The sequence below is a fragment of the Rhinolophus sinicus genome, chromosome 3, assembly GCF_057876585.1.
Source record: "Rhinolophus sinicus isolate RSI-liver-muscle chromosome 3, RSI-T2T, whole genome shotgun sequence".
In the NCBI taxonomy this organism is placed as follows: domain Eukaryota; kingdom Metazoa; phylum Chordata; class Mammalia; order Chiroptera; family Rhinolophidae; genus Rhinolophus; species Rhinolophus sinicus.
In genome coordinates, this window is record NC_142503.1 from 80,865,368 (window position 1) to 80,877,710 (window position 12,343).

A 12,343-nucleotide genomic window follows, 5' to 3' on the forward strand; every position below is an offset into this window, starting at 1 on the left:
AGGTATCTTCCGGGTAAGGTTAAAGGACTGATTTTTCAGCCACTTACTGTGCCAATCTTATGGTCTGGCACTCACTTTGAAATGTGGGGTTCTATTGTTGTGTTCTCAGCCTTTAGAACCTCAGCAATACTGAGAGAGAGAAAAAAAAATCCCATTTTGACAACTGATTACATGATCATGTGACTGCCCTGATGTCAAATGGATCCCTTATTTGAGCCAAGGTGGGAATGCAAAAGAGAAATCTGACTTGTATAACCAACCCCTTCTATGTATATATGAAAGTTCTTGACTTTGAAAGGATTCCATGCCCTATTATTTTAAATCTCACCTTAACAGATGTCACAGGATAGCATCGGGTGCCTGATGGAATATAATGAAATTGTTTTCCCAGCTTTAATTACTAACGACCAGAGCTGTGAACAAAGGCACTAAGCAACACATATTCTCAGCGCAGAGAACTTCCATGACTTGTGGTCAGCTCCATGTCACCTTGCCTTGCCTTCTCCCTCTGTCTCACATGTGTGTGCATGCATGCATGCCCACTTGCACGCACACACACATGCACACACACACACACACACAGAGGCTACTAGAACAAATTACTGCAAACTTGGTAGCTTCACACAACACACATGTATTCTCTTGTATAGTTCTGGAGGTCAGAAGCCCCATATCAGTTTCCCTGGGCCAAGAACAAAGTGTTGGCAAGACCACACTCTTTCCAGGGGCTCCAGGGAGAATCTACTCCCTCCATCCCCTTTTCTAGGTTCTTGAGCTGCATCTCCTGGCTTATGGTCCTTCTTCTATCATCAAGACCAGAAGTGTATCATCTTGCTTCAGTCATCACATCACCTCTGTCTCTCCAGTCGAATTTTCCTCTGCAGCCCCTGAGATGAACACCTGTGACTACGTTTAGGTCCCATGTGGATAATCTAGGTAATTTCCCCATCTCAAGATCTGTAACTTAATCACATCTTCAAAGTCCCTTTTCCATATAAGAGATACATGGCTTCAACAGGCTCCTGGAATTAGGGTCTGGATATCTATGGGGGACATTATTCAGCTTCCCACAGAGAGTAATAATGTTCATGGAAAGAGAACGTCCTTTTCCTGGCACCTGCCCCAAAGCCAAGTAAGGGAGACCTCCTTAAAAGCAGGCATTGTGAAAGTCACTGTCAATTGTCCCATTCCACAACCAAGCCCAAACCACTCCTCTTTTGCTTGTCCAACTATAAAGGTTACAAAGCAAAATCTTCACTATCCCAGCCTCCTCTATAGCTGCAGACAGTCATGTGGCAGAGCTCTAACAAGGGAAACCTGAAAATCTCACAGCACCAACCATCCCCTACTTCCTCACCTTGAAGGTACAATGTGATAGTTCATGCTACAGCAGCCACCTTGGAGGGGAAGCTTAGAAGATGGGCAGAGGTGTTGGCCCTGACATGTCAGAGCCACTAAACTAATTCCAACCACCAGCTACACCAGGAAGAGGGCTCAGTAGGTGGGAGCTTGGGCTCCGGCATTAGATTAGGGACAGATCCCAGCCTCATTCTCAATGGTCAAGTGACCTTGGCAAATCACTCACTCTTTCTGTGCCTCATCTTTCTCTGCTGTCACCATGAAGATTAAGTGAAATAATGTGCACAAATGCCAGTATACCATAAAAAGTCAATAAATGTTAGCTATGGTATTATTTTAATCCCACCCTGTTAAAATTTTTGCCAATTCCTTATTGAGAAGGGAATTCACAATTAATATTCTCCTCTATGAAAACACATGGTACAGAAACTTAAGTGCTAGGGGCCCATCCATGGACAAGGGAGCCAAAGAGTAAAGGGAACCATAGAGGTCCAGTAGCTGAACTGGGAGGAGAGTGAGGTTTTCCACCTGCAATACAACAGCGATGCTTTTCTGTCGCCCACACACTCCCATATGCTGAATGCAGCATCCAGACTTCCACGTGCCAACCAGACCACAGTCAGGACACCTGAAAACTCCCTTATTTTACCCCAATCACACACTCACAGGAATGAGATGAGAAAGATTCTAGGTGGCGTGGCCAGACTGTAATTTTCTTTATTCCTGAGTATATTGCTCCGCTCAGGACACGAGTGCTCTTACTAAATATTGTTCAAAGATTAAGACCAGAAAAACACAGGCAAGATGACTGCCCTAGATATAAGGGCCCTTAGAAACAGTGTGTCATTCAGACACTCTCTGTATTTATGGATTGCCACAGCAGGGCTACATGGATTCAAGGACGTGATTTCAAAGACAGAATGGGCACCAAAGGAAGATCAGTGAAAAATCTAAATTTGGCCATTACCCTGATACCTCATTACTGTCTCCTTTTGGCAAGGTTCAACCATAAGTCTCGAGGAGCATTTTCTTCCCTGACACACTCAACTGCGTCGCAGTGAGAATTATAGAGAGTTTGTGGGTTGGAGGGAAAATACCAACCTTGGGCACTCACCTGCAGTGGGCAGGGGGCATGAAAGTTGAATAGCTGAGGGGATAAAGGACAGAAAGGAAAGTCTGATCAAGAGCTAGAGGGGGGAAGAGCATGACAAGTGAATCACCCGAAAAAGAGGACTACCTGACTTGTGGAGAAGGGACAAGTTTGATGTCAGGGGAAATAAGCTTGGAAAGATAGGGAGGGCCAGATGAAAACAGCAATAGATTATAATTTTTTTTTTCTTTTAATTTTTCTTCAGAGAATGAAGAAGCATTTGGGTCATTTCTCACGCGGTCATTGGGGTTGCTGACACTTTCTATGAGTAAAAAATGGGCCAGGATTGGGGTGACTTTGTGAGTGTATTGGAAGAGTTCCCATGACTACAAACCAGTACGCAGCATTTCCAGGAACAGCAGAACACACTCACTTTGCCATTTGTTCAGAGAAATGTAAGGTATCTCACAACCATTCTCTGAAATAATGTGACCCGAGCACTTTTTGTTTTTAATATCACAAAACATTCCTTTCCCTATCGAAGGAACTGACTCAGCACCTACTCACCTAACCTGACTCCTGTCTGGAAAGGCAAGAGTGCTTCAGGTAGGAAAATAAAGATGCTACTAACAAGAACGGCCCGTGGAGGACTGGGATGTACTGGGCACTCACCTGATTTATCTTTGGTAATAGCTTCTAGAAAAGAAAAACAACAGTGAGAACAAATTGCATCACATGTAATGTTTTGCTTCAAAGAATGTGTTGCCTCATTTTTCCGCTGCTCGTACATGCTGAAAATGAGAAAGTACTCAGCTGGCAACTTTCTTTCTGATCTATAGGAAAGGTCATTTAATCCCAAAGAAGCATTTTGCTAAATATTAAGCTCTGCCATCCTCGGCACCCCTTTCCCCACTCCCTTTGTTTTCTCAGTGTACTTTGAGATTGTGATCTGTACCTGTAGCCAGAGCAATTGAAATGTTCTAATAACTATTGGTCAAGGTGATTTGTTGTTATGAATATGCAAAATGTTGAGGGGAATAATTCAGGTCACATAGCTATGACTTTCCTAATTACTTTGAATATAAATATGATGACACTATATATTTGTCATGCATGTAACTAAAATATTCATGGAATTAAACAGTAAATACTATTTGGATCAATGATACTTTCATCTAATATTTATGGCGTTGCTTTAAAAAAAATGAGTCTGGATTCTACAAAGTACAATAATACTAGGAAAATACAATCCATTTTCCCTTGCTTGTTAACTTCTGAATTTTAAACTACTTTCATATTGGTTCAAGTTTTTTAAAACTGCTTAGAATTATTATCTATAATTATACTTTTAAAGTATGTCCCTTTAAATGTAAGTAATGACCTATTTCTCCTTCCAAGTACTTAATGACATCATGTACAATTATCACATACCCCCCAAGGATAGAAAATAACAGTCTCAAAACAATTATCTTCCTTAGAAGCAGAACAAAACAGGAAAGAAAAAAGAAAAAACATCACCACCACCAGCGATGTCAGAAAATAAATGAACGGAAACAGAGATATTTACATCTCCTCAATAAAGGTGCATCATCAGGAAATCAGAGCATAAATAAAGGCAGAGGAAAAACCCTTGCACTTATCCTCAAAAAATTTTGCTGACGTGTCCAGAAGCTCACCCTCTATAACACTTCCTATATTAAAATAGTATATCACACCTGCCAAAAGACCCAGGTGAAAGCGGAAGGTCACTGGCGATCTTCGCTGTTGGGTAATTGTTTGCCCAGGAACAAAGTTATCAGAACTGGGGTCCTTCGATCGCGACCTGGCAGAAGGGGTCTCGCAGGGGGGTCCTGCGTGTGCACCTGACAAAGTCACAAAGGAGAGACACCAGGCCTGGCCTGGACACTAGCAAAGGGCAGGTCAAACCAAGCTGCCACCAAATGTCAAGAAAGCCCCAGACTGTCTGCAGCTCAACCCAGGACTATTACTCTTCCTCTTCAGGTTTTCAAGGCTTATTTTCCATTCAAATGGCTATCTCAAAATTAAATGGAGCCCATTTTGAAAGCCAAATTTCATGAGACACTGCATTCCAAGACAATACTTCACCCTGTACAAATGTGTTCCTTCTCCAGCTTTCCCTGATCCAATTCCATCAAAGCAGTTCAGTTGTGCAATTCTATTAAGACCATTATTTGTCTCACATTTGACATATCCACTTGGCTTGTATATTAGCTAACGTGGGGTGGAAGGTGGGGGGGGGAGAAACCTTTCCCGAAGGTTTTCCTGCCTTCTATCATAAATCATTTCAGATTTTCCTTTGATATCTGCTCTATTTTTTTTCATTTGGACCTCAGAAGACCTTGTGATTTCTGGGGTCATCTTACCCTTTATAAAATAAGTGGTTGCTTTGTATCAGAACAAATCTCTATAGAGTTCTAAAAATAAGTTGTTCTAGCATTTACTGAGTTATGCTAATTCCCTAGCACCTGAGAATTTTGGTTGTTCTCCAAGACATGGTCATCTATCATGTTTAACTTGTTTTTCAGATATTTTCCATGTTAGAAATATATGAGTTTCCTGTTCCAGCCATGGCAGAATCATGATTTTACTTCAGGTACCTAACTTCCATAGTAAACATCCCTAGGTTTCAGAGTAGGCCACAAACTAGTTCGGGTGTCCCTCTTTCCCGAATGGGGGGATAGTCTGCTGACATACATCTCTGTCCCATTGCATGTACTGAATGACACTGGTCCTCAAAGTAGGATATAGACAACACTGAAGGTAACACACAGCTTTGTGCAGTGGCACTATCGTAGCCAATGAGGTTTATCCGAGGCACGATTATTGCTAATTAAAGGTAACACAGACACATTCTACAGAGTGTGAGGCTGCTGTGGAAGTCCTCCACTTCTCTGCATATATACATTCCTACAACTGATTTTCTTGAGACAGTGTCTGAACATTGTCATACCGGTCCTTGTCCCTTTCACAATACACCTTTTGTTGGTGCATTTTCCCAAGGGGCCAAATCAGTGAGTGAACAGAAAGGCAAAATGAATGCTTTCTTAAGCAAGGCATTTTAACAATCTCCCCCAATCCATTTCATTACGGGATGTACTCCCAATAAGAATTTAGTTTTGTGTGTAATACTTGATCATAATTTATACTAAATGCATGTTGTTTGACCCACTGTATATGAATAACAATTGTAATGTTAACTCAGTCTAGAAGAAAACTATTTACACTTTAGAGGCTTAAGGTCACAGGACATGTTTTAAATTTATATAGTTATTTTTGTTCTAGAGAAGTTTGATGAGGTGAAAGACTTTCAAACTTAACAATATATTACATTAGAATACATCACTATGTAGAAAGTGAAATAGAAATGTGATTGCTAGGACAAGGAGAGATGATGCAACATTTCCTACTGTCAAAAAGGAGCTTTTTCATTCATTTTTGGAAAAGATGACAGTGGGAATCAAATTACTATGGAATTCATATTTGTTGGATACATTTAAAAGAGTCATCTAAAAGTTGTATTTTAAGATGTCAATATTTACCAGATTCTGGACATTATAGCCTTTGAAACATTTAACTATACAATAAAAAAATTTAAGTGACAATAAAAATGGGAAAGATACTACTTAAATCTGATAATATAATCTCTGTCACATAATATCTAGGTCTCTGAGAAAGAGAGACAGAGAGAGAAAGGGCTGGCAAGCATTCATACCTTCAAGGTGACTGGGAGACTATCTCAGATACCCACCTAGAGGTTGAAATACTGTGGCCTTTTAGTCTAGGAGTAAGTAATGTTTACATTGGTATTTTTGTTGTTGAATAATCCAATAGAAATATAAAGAATTTGAAAAGGCCCTCTTTAGTCAATATTGACTTATTACATCCGAGCTGGTAGATCCAGTGTAACACAATTCACTGTAGGCTTAGACACCTGTAGTTTTGACAATGCCCACGAGAGTTACTACAGTAAAAGAACAGTGAGTGAGCCAAAGTACAGGTAAAGCCAGCTGAAACACCAAACTTACAAAGGAGAAATGTGGCTATGAACTCCTGCATAAAAGGCCATTTAAAGATGTTAAAATCGAATATTTACTACAGAACTGGGATGAATCTAACAGTCTCGCTTCCTTTATCTCTGAACATCGCAGCTCAGCTTTCAGACCTCCATGGTGGAAAGCTGAGAGCAGCAATTAAATTAAACTTCACCAGACCCACAGATTTATTCCCTCCTCCCCGCACACATTCAAATTCATTTGAAAAAACATGCAGTCCTTATGCCCTCTTGCCCCTCCTCCTTCCTTTCTTCCTGGGGGTGATCTACGATCTGTGTACGTTCTGCTGGCACCAGGAGGTATGGGGCATCTTGTCTGTGAAAATTCTCTGGCCATGCTGGCCTCTGCTTAGAATGCCATTTGCCTCACCTGGGTCTCAATATTCCAGGCTGGCATCTGCTGTGTGAAGTCTGCAGTCCTGCATAGCCACAGATGGCTGGGTCCTGTTCTCTGAGTCCTTCTCAGTCTAAGGTAGGACCTGGCAAACTGTGTCTTACGTCACCAGGGATGGCTTAGACTCACACTTAAAGTGGGTATTAAATTAACCATTCTTTTAATTTCTGTAAATCAATGTCTTAACACCTACAAAATGGCTACCAGCTGTTCCCAAATAAACTCTGGCTCACTCAGAAACATCTGGAAACATTAGATAGCCCCAAACCATATCACGGGGGCTCTACTTTCAAACATAGGGAGCCAATCCTAAGACTGCCTACGTAATTTCCCACTCCCTCCCATGGGCACCACAAAGGCACTTGCCTACATTTCTGCTGCTTTTCTCTGATTCTTGAAGGACTTCCGTGCTCGCTGAGTGCCCCTGTGTGGCATGGTGTTTTCTCCCCAGGAAACTGCCCATCTAACCCAACTGCAAAACTCTTCTAGGTTTCTCTTTCTTCATCTGCATCTGGGCTCACTTTACCTCACCCAAGGTAGTATGGCCAAAACAAAACAGACATGGGATTAGTTTTCACGGGGCCCCATGGCTGTGAGGAAAGGATGGACGCCTAAATGTCGCCACGCAGCAGCCTACCCGTCTGTCTCCTCGTACCTGCCCCTAAAGAAAGAAGACACTCTGAGACGGATCCTTTCAGGGTCTTTGCTTCACCCTTGTACTTGCACCTTATGTCTCCTTGTTTGGCCCCAGAAAGATGGCTGGTCAGCCAATGAAGAGTAAGATTCCCCACGGAGGGGACAACTCAAGCCAAGCGCAGTCGAGTGGGGACCAACAGGAGAACCCACGGGGTTCACAGAGGTGGGCACAGCCCCGCACCTTCCCCCCCCCCCCTCCCCCCCGCTAAGGAGAGCCTCTGCCTCTGTGGCTGCATTCCTTCCCACAACCTGCAGGGGAAGTGATTCAATGATGTGCTTTCCATCTATTCATATGCATATAGGTTTTGTCCATTGGGGAAGTACATACATCCTGAGACTTATGGTTCGGCTGCCTGCAGGCAAGGGTGATTGGCTTGAATCAGTTTCCTATTATGATGTATAGGATTCACAGATCTTGAGATTGACAAGCTTTATCCTCACCTAACTAATAAAAGCTAATGGGTAGGCCTGATTCAGGGCCAGTCCTTGAGGCTGCAGACTCTTGGCCCCCTTTACAATCTATTCATGGCTACTGTCTTTTCTTAACCCTGCGCCACACTCCTCGCTCCCCACAACCCTCATCGCATGGGACAAGACACCTAAAGAAGATGGAGGTTCTATTGGGAAAAACACTGTGGGGGGGAGGGGAACATGGGTGCTGAGTTGGCAAATAGTGTTCAGTTCAAGTAGCAGGGAACTGAGGCAGAGACCAATTTAACAGACCTTAAAATGCTGTTGGGAGGGCAAAATAAAAGTGTGTCGACCAAAATTAGTGAAAAGAAACAGGTACATTAAGCAAATTGGTTGTTCCCTGAATTGTCTTTCGGCAAATTAACCTAGAATGGACATAATTGGAAACAAAGAAGGAATGGAATTTAACAGATTCAGTAATTGTCCCCGAGGGATGACCTAACAATTGCAAATGTTGGATGTCACTGTAAACAAGCCTTTTAAAGATTGCTTTTAAAGCAATACAGTGTGAGTGGTTGTGGTGTGGCAATTATAAACTCACCGGACAAATGGAAAAAAAAAACTGCCGTAATATTACACAAATGGGATCTAGTGGCTTGGGATAAATTTCCAATGACAGCACTATGCATGATTCAAAAGTGCTGTATCTCAAACAACTCATACAGAAGTAAAAGTGACATGCCTCACAAAACTGCACTAGAGAATTCAAAAAGTGGCTTTAGTGATGATGAAGACACAATGTCAAATGAATGAAGAGCATGGAAAAAATGAAAGTAAAAAAAAAAAACATGTCTGTAAATTCACACTCTTTTATATCATGTGATTTTAAACATCTGCACCTAAATTAAATACAACTATAGACTGTTGACTGTTCCTTCTCTACCTCTTAAAGTTTATTTATTCATGATTTTATAAAGCTAGATTTTGTCATTGAGAAAGGAGACGATCAGAGTCGCTTTGTATAGGTGGATGTTTAGAGCAAACAGTAAGTAGGAAGGGACCACAGTCGTACAAGGCTGTGTGACAAAGCACATGAACTACCTCTGGAACCAGGAAGGCTGCTCTGGAGAACTTCGACTTAAGCTACTGGCAAGACAAAGGGTGGAGGGGAGAGGAAAGGATGTTCCAGATAAAGCCATGAGCACACGGGCGTGGAGCAGGAAGAGCCCCGTGCTAGGAAAGTAAGGAAAAGGCTGTGGCTAGCGCACAGCGGACAAAGGGCAGTGCAGTGCAGTGTAAGATGAGGCTGCAGAGTCAAAGGACAGACGACGCAGAGCCAGGGAGGATGCTAATCATTTTGTTTCCATCTAGGAGTGAACTGAAACCAAAAAGAGGTGGCTATTGGGGTAATCCAAATAATAGACGCTGGCATCTTAGTAGGCAATGGCCAGATCCCGGATCACAGAGGGCCCTGGTAAGGATTTAATGAACTTTGTTTTCAGTTTGGGTTGGGTTTTTCTGCCTTGCTAAAGTACAATTGGGAAACCACTGAAAGGTAGTAAACATTCGAGTGCAATGATCGGACTTGCATTTCTACAACAGCAATCGGGTTGCTGGAATGAACAGCAAAAGGGTACGAATTTAAAAAGCGAGGACAATTGGATGGTGATTATCCTGGTCCTGGAATACAGGTGGGCGCTTGGTCCTGGCAGTAGCAGTGGAAATAACAAGTCAATGCACTGACAAGAGGGAGGGAGTTTCAGAGACGCCTCCTAGGTTTCTGTATTACCAGGATCGTGCATTTCACTGAGATAGGGAACCTGGGGAGAGAACCAGCTTCGGCATGGAGAAAATCACAAGAGACACAGCAGAAATGAGATGGGTGAGACTGCCTTTGCACCTTTCTTTCACTGGCAAAATGGACAATATCATGGTACTGTCCTGTACATCACCGGCATGGAAACTTTTGTGTTCCACATGCTGAATAAACAAAGGAAAGTTCCAGGAGACACTGTAGAATCACCCAATTTGTTCCATGGGATGTGGAGGTTGGAATGACTGCCACCTGACCTGTTTTGGAAGAAAGGAGGTACTGATACTATTTTGAAGGTGTCTGTTAGACACCAATGGAGCAAGAAGCTGAAGCTAGGATCCTAAATCCAGGGAAAGGGGCTGAAAGATTAAAACCTTTATGGTCCACCAGAGAGGACCTCCTCGTCCTCCTAACATCCCTAAAAGACAGTATCTTTTTTCAGAAGAAAAGGCTGGTTTCGATACAGAAACCTGGTGCACAGGAAGGAAGTTTTAATGCTTGTTGCCTATTCTGATGGCTCCTTGTGTGGTTCATTATTTCTCCTCCATTAAGAATATTATAAGATGGAGCCTTGCGAGCAGATGGAGAACGTCTTTGTCTCCAGCACTAGAGCCACCAGGCAGTCGGCCGGCACGGACACCAAGGACCAGCACCCACTCAGCGTCCCAAGCCACATCCCTTGCACAGATGCTGAACAGACAAGTCCCAACATGGAGAAACACATGGCTCTGGGGAAACACCCTCTGCTGTGGGAGAAGGAAGGGAGACAGTGCATCTCTGTCTGATACGTTCAGCAAACAGGGAGTTAAGCGTTCTGGGCCATCTTCCCTAATGTGCGGGTAGTGAGAGAGTCAAAAAGGTCACCATGGATACATCTGGCTGCATCTGCCTGAGTTATTTGTATTGAACATATTGCTACAGGGTGTTTTTTTTCCTAGTCTCATTATGTGTGTGTAATGCCAATTAAATAACAGGAATGAAAATTAAAAAGGAAAATATCTGCCCCTGCTGGGTTTAATCTCATTAGTGCAAAGTCAAATGATTAGTCCTAAAAGGGCTCCAACAGGCAGGAAAGACCGCGTTCAAGTTGCAAGTAGCTTCTGCATCACAACGAGAAAATGAATCAGAATCGCTCACTCTGTTGAAGACGCCTGAGCCTTTGCTATCAGGAGGCCATGTTAGAGCTCGAGTAGCATCGTGTCTCTACCAAGAACAGCAGCAGAGAGATGACCATGACGTGTCCCAAACTTCAAATTCGTAGCATAAAACACTGTGTCAGGCATGTTAAGGGCAGGTGTCATGTGTCCCTGGGTTGACTGTGAAACCTGGGAGATGCTTACTTTACAGGGCTCCATGGCTTATATATCTGTAAGCCTCAGACTTTTTTCCTAATGAACCAAACCAGCCAGTTATAAATGTGCCAGCAGCACCGAGTAGCTCTCCGAGAAAAATGCAGAACGGAAAAGTCTTTCCAATCTAAGCCTCAGAGTGCATTTAAAAAGAAGGGCTTGAACAGCTGGGAAGTGCATCAGTAGCCGCCTATCCCTCGCTAAGCCTCAGGTGGAATACCAAATTTTCCCTTCCTTCAGACAGTTTGAGAAATGTCAGCTACAGCTGTTTTGAATCAAGATGATTCAAGAAGAAGACTGGGAATTGTAGGCTAGGCAAAAAAATGGCCAAACCCAGAGGGTTTTCCTCAGTGACAGCCTGACATGGAGCTTTACTTACAAATTGCTCTTATACCTTATCCCGTTTTACGTTCACCCTGAGAAACAGAGAAAACAGAAATCGTGCCCCTGCCAGGAGGAGAAAGTGAGGCACCTATCCGAACCCCCGCCATACTGATCATCTTTAGTGAATTGCCCCCTGAGCTCGCTAGTCCAAGGATGCCAGGCACACAGACGCAAACATCTGGAAAAAAACTTCATCTAGGACGAAGCGTGGAAACCGTGCCCTTGCATGGTGTTGAAAAACGAATCACTTTGCCTATCCAGGATGGAGAAACTTGGACACGTTCCAGACCCTGACCTGTGAAAAGTAGTATTTCCAATCAAACAACATTTAACAGAGGTCTAGAATTAGGGGGCCTCCGAATCTCCTAAAAGTATATGCAACAGTGTGGAGAGGGAGGGCGGGAAGGAAATAGGGAAGGAGGGAAGGAAGGAGAGAGTTCATGAGGACTTTCCTCAGATTCTTTGCCTCCACGATCTCTAAAAGGTTAAGAATCCTGATCTCTGCACATGAAGGTACCCTGCATTATTTTGGAGGAGCTGAAAAGAAAGCTAGAACTGTCTACCTCAGTGTGGCATGAGGAATAATGTGTGAGGCACTGTGGGGACAGAGCCAGGAGTGCAGTTTCCAGGCTCTCGGCCTCACGTGGAAAGGTGCTGGCTCAGGTAGTAAATGGCCATCAACTGTGATCGGATGGCCATCAGCTGTGGCTAGTTGGCCGTCAGCTGTAACCAGTGAGTCATTGGCCACTAATATAACTGCCATGGCTACGCTAGT

At 43.2% G+C, this 12,343-nt stretch overlaps 1 pseudogene; it reads left to right on the forward strand.

The window, feature by feature from the left end:
- Nucleotides 1-5,239: 5,239 nt before the first annotated feature.
- Nucleotides 5,240-5,306, forward strand: LOC141570964 (U4 spliceosomal RNA; annotated as a pseudogene).
- The last annotated feature ends 7,037 nt before the right edge of the window (nt 5,307-12,343 follow it).